General features: G+C 36.9%; 1 protein-coding gene across 6 annotated transcripts in view; it reads left to right on the plus strand.

The window, feature by feature from the left end:
• Window positions 1-12,174, plus strand: part of UNC13C (unc-13 homolog C) — a 613,180-nt gene that overhangs the window by 21,074 nt on the left and 579,932 nt on the right. The window lies entirely within an intron of this gene.

Here is a 12,174-nt window from a genome sequence, read left to right on the forward strand (position 1 = left end):
AGAGAGGAGTTAAAAGTGAACCTGGAGAACCAGTCTGTGTAACTAAGAGGATGTTGATTTTGTTAATTAGTACTATATGAAAAATTTATATAATATTGTTATGGATGTGAAGATGAATTGAAAAATGTTGAATTTGAGATATTAATGGTCATTCAGACCAGACTGGCCAATACACAATGAGGAATTAGTGCAAAGAAGAGAAGGTAGATGCAGATATTAATACTTTGGTAGTTAGAAAAAAGAGGAGTAACAGTCTCAAAATAGAAAGGCCAGTAGAGAACCTCTTTAGGGTCTCCTTGTAAAGGATAACACTTATGGAAACTGGATCTCATACTGTAGACAAAACTCATAGACCTAGAAAGTAGTCAGAAATAAAGGCATTTTCTCCCTTTGTGGCTGTATGTTGTCTCATTTTTGCTTTTGGCTTCTTGTCTACATTGTTTGATTTTTCTGAAAATAGGTTTTCACCACTCAATTTTTACAAAGTTCAAAAGCTGACCATTCAGGTCACAACTTTATGTCACTTTCTTATTGAAATGACCAAAAAGATCTCATGAACTCCATGTTCCAACTCCCAGTTCCCAAAAGAGAGGAACTGATTAGACCGGTTTCTATCATGTGATGACTCTGGTCAAAATAGCTGTGTCCAGAGAGAGACTCCAGTAGGTCATGTTGTCATGTAGGTATATAGAATGATTTAAAGAAAGGCCAAGTGGTTAATGGCTTCAGATGCAGCAGACAGTTGGAGAAGGTTTGGTTTATACACATATTATTCATGCCCAATAAAAGAGGAATTTGGTAGAGTTCTGGGGCTAGAATCAAATAGTAGGAAGTTGGGACGCCTGGGTGGCTCAGCCGGTTAAGTGTCTGACTTCAGCTCAGGTCATGAACTTGCAGTTTGTGAGTTCAAGCCCCGCATTGGGCTTTGTGCTGACAGCTCAGAGCCTGGAGCCTGCTTCGGACTCTGTGTCTGCCTCTCTCTGCCCCTCCCCTGCTCATGCTCTGTCTTTCTCTGTCTCAAAAATAAATAAAAACATTAAAAAAAAATAAAAAAAATACCCAAATAGTAGGAAGTTGAAGATGAATGGACTCCTGAGGAAGCTGAAACCACAGGTCTCCTCTGTGCTTCAGAAGACTTTGGTAGAAGGTACAGTAACTTGAGGAGGTAACAGCATTCAGGGAAAGCTGAAAACTGTCTTTTATTCCTTTGTTTCTAATAAGGGAAGATGTAAACATGCTTATTGTTAGGTTGGATGGACCCAGTATAGACAGACTAAGCTAAGACCCAGTATAGACAAACTAAGACACTTGCTTAAGTGAACACATAATTGTTGGAGCATTATCCCAGCGGTGGTGAGTGGTGATTCAACCAATAGCACAAGAGGAAACAGGACCTTTGGAAAGAAGATTCTTGTATCTTAGACAGGTACAGTGACCTAAGGGCTGAAATAAATGTTTTTCTGGATAGTTATTATAGTTTTCCAACTGGATGTCATTGAACCTCTGGACAACTTCAGTCTGTCCTTAGTCAAGGGGGCTTTTTTGGTGTCAGCTAGAAGATTTCCAAATTGGTATGAAAATTGAGGCCTGGCCTTGGTGGTTAGCCTGGCTGTCAGTAGAACCTTTTGTTTCTTAACCATGCTGTCTTTCTACTTAGACTTGTATATTTTTGAGTGTGTAACTCTTTTTGTGTGCTGCGTGCTCTGAAATAACACTAAATGGTGGAACTAAAAGAAGACCTAATTTTCAAAAAAAGTCCATTAAACCAGTGTCCACCATTCCAGGGAATTTCTTCTCATGGGCTACTTCCATTATCAAAGTACACATTATATTTATATTTATTTATTTATACACCTTTTTTGGAATAAGATTTTTCAACAGTGAAGTACACCGATAAGAATTTTACAGTTTGAAGATTTTTAAAAATAAACACACCTAGTACCCCTGTTGAGTTACAGAAAATCTCTATCATCCCCAAAGTTGTCTCATGTCTCTTTCAAGTCCATTTTCTTACTTCATAGGCAACAATTTTTGGATTGCTATTATCATAGGATAGTCTTGGTTGGTACTTAATATAAATTAAATAGAGTATTTACTCTTATATCTGACTTTTCTCAACTTAATGTTTTAGAGATTCATATGACATTTTGGCTCATTCTTTTTATTGCTTATTAGTGCCCCATTATTTTAATATAATGTAATTGGTGTATCCACTCTCCTGATGGGTAGTTTTCCACTGTTTGGCTTTCATTAATAAAGTTATCTTAGAAATTCTTCTATAAGTTTGGGAAAACATATCTTAATTTCTCTCAGGTAAATACTTAGGAATGCATTTCTGGGTCATAGTATAAGTATTAGGTTTAACTTTATAAGAAACTGCCACACAGTTTCTGGAGTAATTATATTACATTGTCTTCTGTAATGCATAAGAGTTCCAGTTGCTCCACATTCTTTCCAGCACTTGAAATGGCTGATCTTTTTAAATTTGAGCCATTTTTGTCTCTACAAAATAGTATCTCCTATTTTCTTTTAATTTACATTTTTCTGATGTAGAACAAATTGCATATCCTCATTGGCCAATTAGAAATCATTTTGAAATGGTTGCTATTTATTAGGCCATTGTATTACTTTTAAGGATGTATTCTTGGCACTAGATGAAGTTTTGGACAGATCAAAAGTAATAAAACTGAGTAAAATGAGCTAGAAATACCTAATCATCTATGACGACTACTTGGTGAACAGATTTTTATTGAGACACTCAAGGTGCAGGGATCTTTAGATTTCATTAATTAGACATGTGGACATCTAATCAATGTACCACTTAGCATAAGACTTTTTTTTTTTTGCTGAAATACTTTATTGTATAGACGGTTCTTGTAGAAATACAGTAATAACTTGGAAATGTGAACTTTACTCGTGCAGAATGTGTGATAATTACTTCTTCCAGGAAAGGATTAAACTTAAATCAAGAAGAGTATAACTCCTTTCCTCTTCTGTCTTATTAACATTATGTTGACTTCTATTCATGGTTGAGGAGATTAATGATAATAAATGAATTTATTTTATTTCCAATGAAAATTAAATGGCTACTAAATATCAGGTACCTTCATATATTCCATTAAGAAGAACGTGAGGGATTATATTACCTCACAATATGTGCTATAATATATGTAATACAGTATACTAAGATTGTGCATATACTTCAGAGAATGTATCCATTATGTCCAAATGAGCTTATGACGCAGATGGAGAAACACATTAGTTCTTTCCTGGGCCATCAGGGCGACCTCTGCAGGGAGATGTTGCTTGACCTGAATGTAGAATCCAACTACCTAAGTAAGAAATTCAAGACACTCCAGCTGTCTTCATGAGTTTTGGTTTAAATAGCATTTTGTTGGGGGTAGCAGAGGGGTGATAAGGAACAAAGTGGAGATTAAAGAACCAAACAGTGCATCCCACCAAGAAATAAGATAGATGTGTTATTATCAAATTATCTCAAACATCTTGCAAACATTCCAAAGAAATCAGTCATATCATTTGTGGTCCATACGTGAAGAACACAAAGAATTTCTGTGGTCCCAATCCCAGTTTCAGAAATGTTAAATTGTGAAAATGTATGTCTTAGAATTAATAAAATACAGTAAAACCACTGTGCATTTCTTAGCCATCCCTTTAGAATATGTAACATTTTAAAGACTTAACTTTTAACTAGGTAGGACACTACAAATTATTATCTTCTTCGTAAACCTTTAGAGCTAGTATGACTCTTACTCTACCTTGAAAAAAATATTGGCCAATTTTCATTAGTTGAAGTTAACAGAGAAGAGAGGTTATGTTACCATGGAGCTTTCTTGACTGCCCTACAGTTGGGCAAGGAGTGGGAGGGGAGAAAAGGTCTCCTCAGATGGAAATCTTATTTTTACTTAATAAAAAAAATTAAGTTTATTTATTTTGAGAGAGAGCACGTGTGCAAGCAGGGGAGGGGCAGAGAGAGAGAATTCCAAGCAGGCTCCACGCTATCAGAGTGGAGTCCAGTGCTGGGCTCTAACTCATTAACTGTGCGATCATGACCTGAGCTGAAACCAAGAGTCAGATGTTTAACCGACTGAACCACCCAGTTACCCCTATTTTTACTTATGAATGACAATAATATTTTGAGCACTTCTGATATTACAAGAACTACTGTAATTTTTATTTAGTCATTATGCACCATGAGGAAGTTGGTACCATTATCTCATTTATCAGGTGAGGAAGCTGAGGAACAGAGAGTTTAAACTCTGTTTATCGTGTTCAGCTTGTATGTAGCAGAGCTATGGTTCAGAGCAGACTGGCTTAAGCCTCCACCCTATGCTCCCCTCCTAAATTAATGAATGGTGTACACTGGAATTCAACTGGGCACCAAGTAGAATATACCTCTTCCTCAGCAAGGATGGAGGTGCTCTGATAGAACTGATGGCATTTTGCTTTGAACAATGTGGAGGAGTATGGTTTCAAATCATGCAGAAATTGTTAAATTTCTAGGATCTCTGATGTTTCTAGGATCTTGGTGTTCTTGTTTTTAAAAAGAGACTAATATTTTACCTTGTGAGGTTCTTTGGAGCACAAAGTAATTATTTTAACATACTGAAGACCAAGTAGACATGCGTGTGTGTGTGAGGTGATTTGTCTTACAGGAGTCGGGGACCCTGCCTAGGCATTGGACGACACTAGGCTGATAATGTGTCCATCTAACCTGGTGGGACACAGATGTGAAAAACATGAGAAGTAGTAATGGCTTTTTTTCCAGAATGGGTATTCTTCCTCAATGGCCTTACTTTACACAGCGCAAATCTCTAATAGAATTCCAACATGTCGAAATTGCTCACAAGATTTCCTTTTAGAAATCTCTTTAACATCAAAGGATTTCTAGTTCCCGAAAATTACAGACTTGACTATAGAGAATCAAGGTAAAGTCAAGTTATTTAGGAGTCAGATTATCATATCAGAGAACATTGAGCACAGTAGGAAGTTGCCAGCCCCTTGGATGAGATTCCTTTAGAGGAAGGCAAAACAACACAGGGAGAAAAATAAAACACGGAAGTTGAGGCAGGAGACCTGCATTTTTGTTCCATCTCTGCTGTGTGAACTTAGGTTAGTATTTTGACCTTTCTGGGTTTTCATTTCATGCTGTGCCTAATTTGAGGATTAGCACTTCTCAAACTGTATTCCCCAAGCCCTAGGATTCTGTAGAGAGGCTATATGATCTGTAGCTGATGTGGAAGCAGCAGGTAACATGGGGCTCCAGTTGTATTCCCTTATTTCAACCCAAGGAGCTCTGCTTTACTAATTGTATCATTGGGTTTCCACATCTGCTTTTGTCTGGGAGGGGGGGAAGTATGGATTTTTTGAAGCGAAAACAAAAAAAATGCACTTATCTCTGGGATAGCATTCCAAGTTGCACATCTGTAAGCCAGGATACTTATGCTCTACTATCCATGCATGTAAGTGGGCAGAAGTTGCAAAGACTAAAATAAACATAGTTTTTATCCTCAAGTGATGTGCAGCATAGCTGGGAAGAGGGCAAGGCCATGCACGAGAGAGTAAGAGGGCAAAGCTTATTGCAAGGTTCTCAGTCTCTCATCTCTGACCTACCCTTCTACTTCCCTCCTTTGGTAGAAGACTCATTCCATCCCCAAGCTTCTTTGTTGTCTCCCTCTTTGTGATATCCCTCACATGCTTTGTTTTTTAATTTTTAATGTTTGCTTATTTTTGAGAGGAGGGAGGGGCAGAGGGAGAGGGAGACACAGAATCTGAAGCAGGCTCCAGGCTCTGAGCTGTCAGCACAAGAGCCTGATGTGGGGCTCAAACTCAAGAACTGATATCATGGCCTGAGTTGAGGTTGGATGTGAACTGACTGAGCCACCCAGGCACCCCAATCTCCCTCCTATTCTTGAGGAATATTCTAATAAGCCATTTATACCAAGATACAGAATGGCTGATAAGCCTCAAAACGTAGAGTCCAAAACGAAGTCGGATGCTCAACTGACTGAGCCACCCAGGTGCCCCTAAGAACCAAAATTTTAAGTAAAGGGAATAAAGCTCTAATATAAGAAACTAGAGTAGATTCTTCTTGACAGGGAAGTTCTTCAAGCATAATACATAGGTAATTGCCTTTTTCTCTAACTTTGGTTCTGATCAGCTTTACAGTATAGTGGTGTTTATGACTAAGGACTGAAGCCAGTCAGTTTGGTTTGCAATCTATCTACATAACTTGCTAGCTGTGTGGCTTTGGGCTAGCTACTCAAGTTCCCAGTTTCTCAGTTTCTTCATCTGTAAAATGGGGGTTAATAACACTACCTCTTCCAGAGCTTACAATCAAACATTAATGTAGTAATATATACAAAGCCCTCAGGATGGAGTATGACCTAAAATAAGCATTAAAAATGGAAAACGTGTAAAAGAGCTATGTGATGAATAGTTGAGAAGAATAAATAAAGACTGAATATCATGATTCAGGTCATAAAAATTATATGAAAAATAAAGAAGATGACCAAATAAAGAAAATTTTGTGGAAAAGATGAGTTTTGATCTATCCTTTAAATGATTGAGATCAGTAAAACTGGAGGACGTTCTAGGCAAGGTGAAGAACATGAATAAAAGAAACAATGAAAGGATACTTTAGTGCATCCATGGAACCATAAAGTGGCCTAATGTAGAGTTGGTATAGTCTGTAGTTGGAGACAAAGAAGAAAAAAATAGCATTTAAGGAAGTTTAGATGGAAATCAGCATGTGGCATGGTTTAGAATGGTGTGAAATATTACTGTAGGAGGTCAGTAAGCTATTGCTGTATTAATTGTCTGAAGTAAGAAGAATGTATGTCACTATAGTGAGGGAAGCAAGTTTTTGAGTCCAGAGACCCAAGCACCTACCTTCGCAACTCTGAGATTTACCACCTTCAAACATAAACTGCAGATAATAACTTTATTAGGTTACCATACAAATCATATGAGCTGATACACACAGAAGTACTTTGTAGGTTCCAAAGTTCTTAAAGAAGGATTAATACTAGATGTCATCATTTACTCAGAAAATAGCAATGGGAGTAAGTAAAAACTATAAATGGGCTATAGTTAGGTGAAGAAATCACATATCTAATTATCAAAAATAAAGAAGGCACAGGGGAGTCTGGGTGGCTCAGTCGGTTGGGTGTCTGACTTGGGCCCAGGTCATGATCTCAGGGTTTGTTGGTTCTACCCCGTGTCAGGCTTTGTGGTGACAGCTCAGAGCCTGGAGACTGCTTTGAATTCTATGTCTCCCTCTGTCTCTGCCCCTTCCTACTCAAACTCTGTCTCTCAAAAATAAACAAACATTGAAAGAAAAATTTAAAGAAGACACAATTCATTTGACTTTCATTCTTGGGAAAATAGGTCTTACTGTTTATTTTTTTAAAGATAATTTATTAGCTCAGGGTAAACCTCTTAATCACTTTATGGTTTTAACATTTTTACTGAAAAAAAATTTTGATACATAAATACCCAGTTCACCTACTTTCATGTGTTTGGTAAGAAACTAAATTGTTTATTGATCTGAAAATGCTTTAACTTAATTCTGGTAAGGATTTAGCAATACATTACTGTTTAAAGGTTCATTAGCTCTTTTAGCCCAGTAGCGTACCTAGCTTTATAGTCATAGTAAATAGCTCTCTAACAAAATGAATTTAACATACCTACAAAAATATTTTACTTTATACTCTACCCTAGTATTACTTTCAGAGCTTATATACTTGGAATCCAAATCTGGGGTTGGAGTCAGGTTGTGTTTCTTGTTAATTGCATGGCCTAAGTCAAATTTCCTAAAAAAACTTGAAACTTTAGCTTTCTTACCTGGAAAATAATAATACATGTTTCACACAATTATGGAAATGAAATGAGGTAAATTTTAAAAAATTATACACATGTGGTGCTTGGCACATAGTAAGTAACAATTAAATATTCTTATTATTTTTCCATAACAACCTACTCTGGTATTTCAATGTCCCTCAAAGATCTCCTCAAAACCTTTAATCTTAACCCTAGAATTTATTACCAAAATTAATATGTGGCTGTGTTACTGAAGTTAACACAATTGGAGGGTAAGTATAAGATTTTGAATTCAAGTAGTTGAGAATCCTATGATATCATGGTCTCTCCCTATCTCCTTGACCCCCTTCTCCCTCCCTCATAAATGGAACTTCTCAACCTAAGTATCAAAACTTGTCACATTCTGTCAGCATTTTGTCCATCCAGACTCCTCTCCCTCTTTTCCCTATCTTTCTTCAGGGTGGATCTTTCTCCCTCTTCGGACAGGACATGAATGTTTGTGATAAATGACCTCTGCTCACACTGCTTGTCTTTCTCTGGATTAAGTCCAGCTCAGCCATCTTAGGCTTCTTGGATCTCTATTATTCATCTATTAACTTATGGACTTATTATTTGTCTATTCATTCATTTATATACTTACTCATATGCCCAACAAACATTATAAGTCTACTACATATCAGGCAAAATGGATATTTAAAGTTAAATAAAACACAACTTCACATCGCCAAGAGTTGACAGTTCTGGGAGAGATGCAGTTAACACATTTTACATAAATAATTGCTGTAAGAGTTAGCATAACAAAGGTACATTCAAGGCCCTGTGGGAGCACACCAGAGGAGCCACTGACTCCTAGGAGGTCAAACAGGGTGATGTTGATCCTTGCTGGGTCTGGGGTATGTAGATTTTTTAGAGATGTTCATGAGACAGACATGTGGAGGTGAAGTAAAGAAGAAAGGATGGGAGGCAGAATGAACAGCATAGACAAAGCACACTGGTGAGTTAATGGTATGGTAATCAAGGAATTGTTACTACCTCATCATGAATGGGGCAAATGTGCTTGTGGTAGTGACAGGAAATGTACCAGTTAAAACTGTCAGCATTTTAGGTAGGAGGATTTATATATTAATCTTAGGAAAATTGGAGAGAAGAGCCAAGTTCGAGTCAGGAAGACCATATAGAATACAATGGTAATAATTCAGATGAGAAACTGTGGAGTTCAGAACTAAGGTATTACTCAAAGGATGAGATGATATATTCCATCAATGTGGACATGGGATGAACCATAGGGGAGCTAGAATGACTCCTGAGTATATGTCTCAAGGAAGTAGTAATTATGATAATAATTGAGATTAATAATTCATGAAAACAACTAGGTTAGATGGAGTTTAATTTTGGGCAACCAGGTGAAGATATTTAAGTGGCTAAAATGAAGGCCAATTCTTTTTCTTTAAGATGAGTTTCAGGGGCGCCTGGGTGGCTCAGTCGGTTAAGCGTCTGACTTCAGCTCAGGTCATGATCTCGCTGTCCTTGAGTTCGAGCCCCGTGTCAGGCTCTGGGCTGATGGCTCAGAGCCTGGAGCCTGCTTCCGATTCTGTGTCTCCCTCTCTCTCTGCCCCTCCCCTGTTCATGCTCTGTCTCTCTCTGTCTTAAAAATAAATAAACGTTAAAAAAATTTTTTTTAAAAATGGGTTTTAAATAAGTTCACACCTGTGAAGCCATCATCACAATCTATGCCATAAACCTATTCATCATCTCTATCCACTTTTTTAAAATTGCATTTTGTGATATGAACACTTAATGCAGATCTACCTGTTGAGCAAAAATTGTAAGTATACAATACAGTATTAATTATTGGCACTATGCTGTATAGCTGATATCTAGGATTTATTCATCTTTCGTAACTGGAACTTTGTACCCTTAAGCCAGTTCTTTTTTTTTTTTTATGTTAATTTTGAGAGACACAGATCATGAGCAGGGGAGGGGCAGAGAGAGAGAGGGAGACACAGTCTCCAAAGCAGGCTCCAGTCTCTGAGCTGTCAGCACAGAGCTTGCCACAGGGCTCAAACTCACGAACCACGAGGTATGACTTGAGCAGAAGTCAGATGCTTAACCGACTTAGCCATCCAGGTGCCCCTAGGCCAGTTCTTCAGTAAGGATTTATTGAGTGCTTATCATGTGTGCTGAATACAGGATGTTTACAATAGGACAAGTTACAGTTTTTACCCTTAAACAAGTTATAGTTTTTACCCTTAAGGAAGATCTACTGAATGGAGAAAGAAATAAGACTGTAATACAGAAGAGTTCTAATTGCCTATGAACTGGGTTGTGGGTGTGGGGCAGAGAGAGTGAAACACTCAGTTTGGGACACTGGCGAGGTCCTCACAGGACAAATGATTCTGGACTTTATAATTTATACAGACAGGGTGGGCAAGATACTAGTGATATGTTAGGTAGAGAATAGAAAAGTTACTAAGGTGTGAAAGATCATAGAGCCCTTAGTGAATACTAAGTCACTCTATGTGGTCGGAATATAGAGCAAGTAGGTATGTAGGTACAACAGTGGACGCATGCCCTTGGGTTCGTGTTTTTTGAGGCATGGCTTCAATTCAGGTTGAATTTTCCTGATTAAAAATTTTCCAACAATTATTGCCTAGAACAATAGTTCCGAACAAATAATGCAGGTCAGGAAATGTATAATGATTTCATGAAATGTCAGAAGCATTAACAAAATTGTTGCTTTCATTTAAACAAAGAGTAAGCACTTTTTTGAGGTATGATAGACTCAGGATCATGAGTTGAATGCTGATTAGAGTAGTTTATTCTATGAAAGTTAGTTTTAAAATAATTTATCTACCCTACTGCCAATTGCCAAAGTCTTCTCTCCACAAGAAAAGTTTGTCAAGGGGTACAAAAAGTATTTTCTTTTTAAATTTTAATTTAGTAGTCAATTTCTTGACACTTACAGAAGTGGAAAGCAGGTCCTGGCTTATAATTATGAATGAATACCAAACTGGTTCAGACAAGAGGAATTAGACTCTTAATAGTTTATGAGACCCAGAAGACAAGGACTTCTTTAGAATCTCTCTCCTCCATCGTTATGCTTCCCATTCTCATTTACATTGCCTTGTTTCTTCTTGTGAAGCTTGTCTCCTGGCCAGAGCATTTTTCCCTTCACGTCCCTGCAGAATGTCAGTGAGGTAAAAATGGAAGATTTCTAAGGAGAGGGAGCTGATAGCCAGCCAGCTCCTAGAACAATATGCAGTTGGTGATGTATTCTTTAAAGAATTACATAGATTATTTGTCCACTCAAATATGTAGTTCAATGTTAGGAAAGGCTTTTTGGCTGTTACCAGTATTTTTGTGGTTTCTTTCAGCTGTAAAATAGTTAAGCTCAATTCCACAAAATTTTGTTTAGAACCTACCGCATACAAGGTGTGGTACTATTGAACCAGGAAAATTAATGTAAACTTTTTCTCTCTTTTTCTCTTCTTTTACTTCATGTAATTCACGAAATTAATCATCGTAAATATTAGTTACTGGTGTGGTCATTTGCATTATAAAGTATCAACTCATTGGACGAGTTCTACCTAACCAATTTTTGATTCTCAGTAGGTAACTTTTATTTGTGACACAATTTCCTTTTGTAATTTGGTACTCTATCTCCAGTCAGAGTTCTGCCCTGGGGATGGGTTCCCTGCCATTTGCCACAAGGCTGTACCAGTTGATTGGGATGGCTCAACTCTTTCAAGTCATGTCCTCTCAAAACTTGGATATATTAAATCCAAGCATGTTTTCAAATATGTTTCTCTTGGTATTTATTTCATTATATGAAATATTTCTCACTTGGATGACTTTATTATTTAAGAAATTCCCACTCTATCTAGAAAAGTAAAATGTTATTTGAACAAGAAAAGGGCTTACACATATGAATAATATGAATTTGATGAGTTTTAAATGTCTAGATTGGAGGAAAATTTAAATTTAAATGCTGAAGTTTGTGTTAATAAACGGAATTTTAGAAAAGGAAACAAAGTGAAAATGATAATATGTCGTTAATATAGCTTTTTAAATTGGCCTATAATCTTACACAGCTTTTTCTAAATAGCCATTATTACCTTTTATTACTGTGTGAGTTGTGTCCCCTAATTAATGATTTAAAAAGAAAAATATAACTTTAATGTAGTTATTGGTACCAATTTGCTTTATAGTTATTTTAAAAATAACTCTGTACTGAAATTCACATACTCCTCTGCTCCCCTCAGCAATGTTTCCTACATTGTGTATCTTGACTACTTCAGAAATATGTTAGAAATGGGATTAATCTAGAATTGAATT

Source organism: Herpailurus yagouaroundi, unplaced genomic scaffold (assembly GCF_014898765.1).
Source record: "Herpailurus yagouaroundi ecotype Mexico unplaced genomic scaffold, PumYag 184, whole genome shotgun sequence".
In the NCBI taxonomy this organism is placed as follows: domain Eukaryota; kingdom Metazoa; phylum Chordata; class Mammalia; order Carnivora; family Felidae; genus Herpailurus; species Herpailurus yagouaroundi.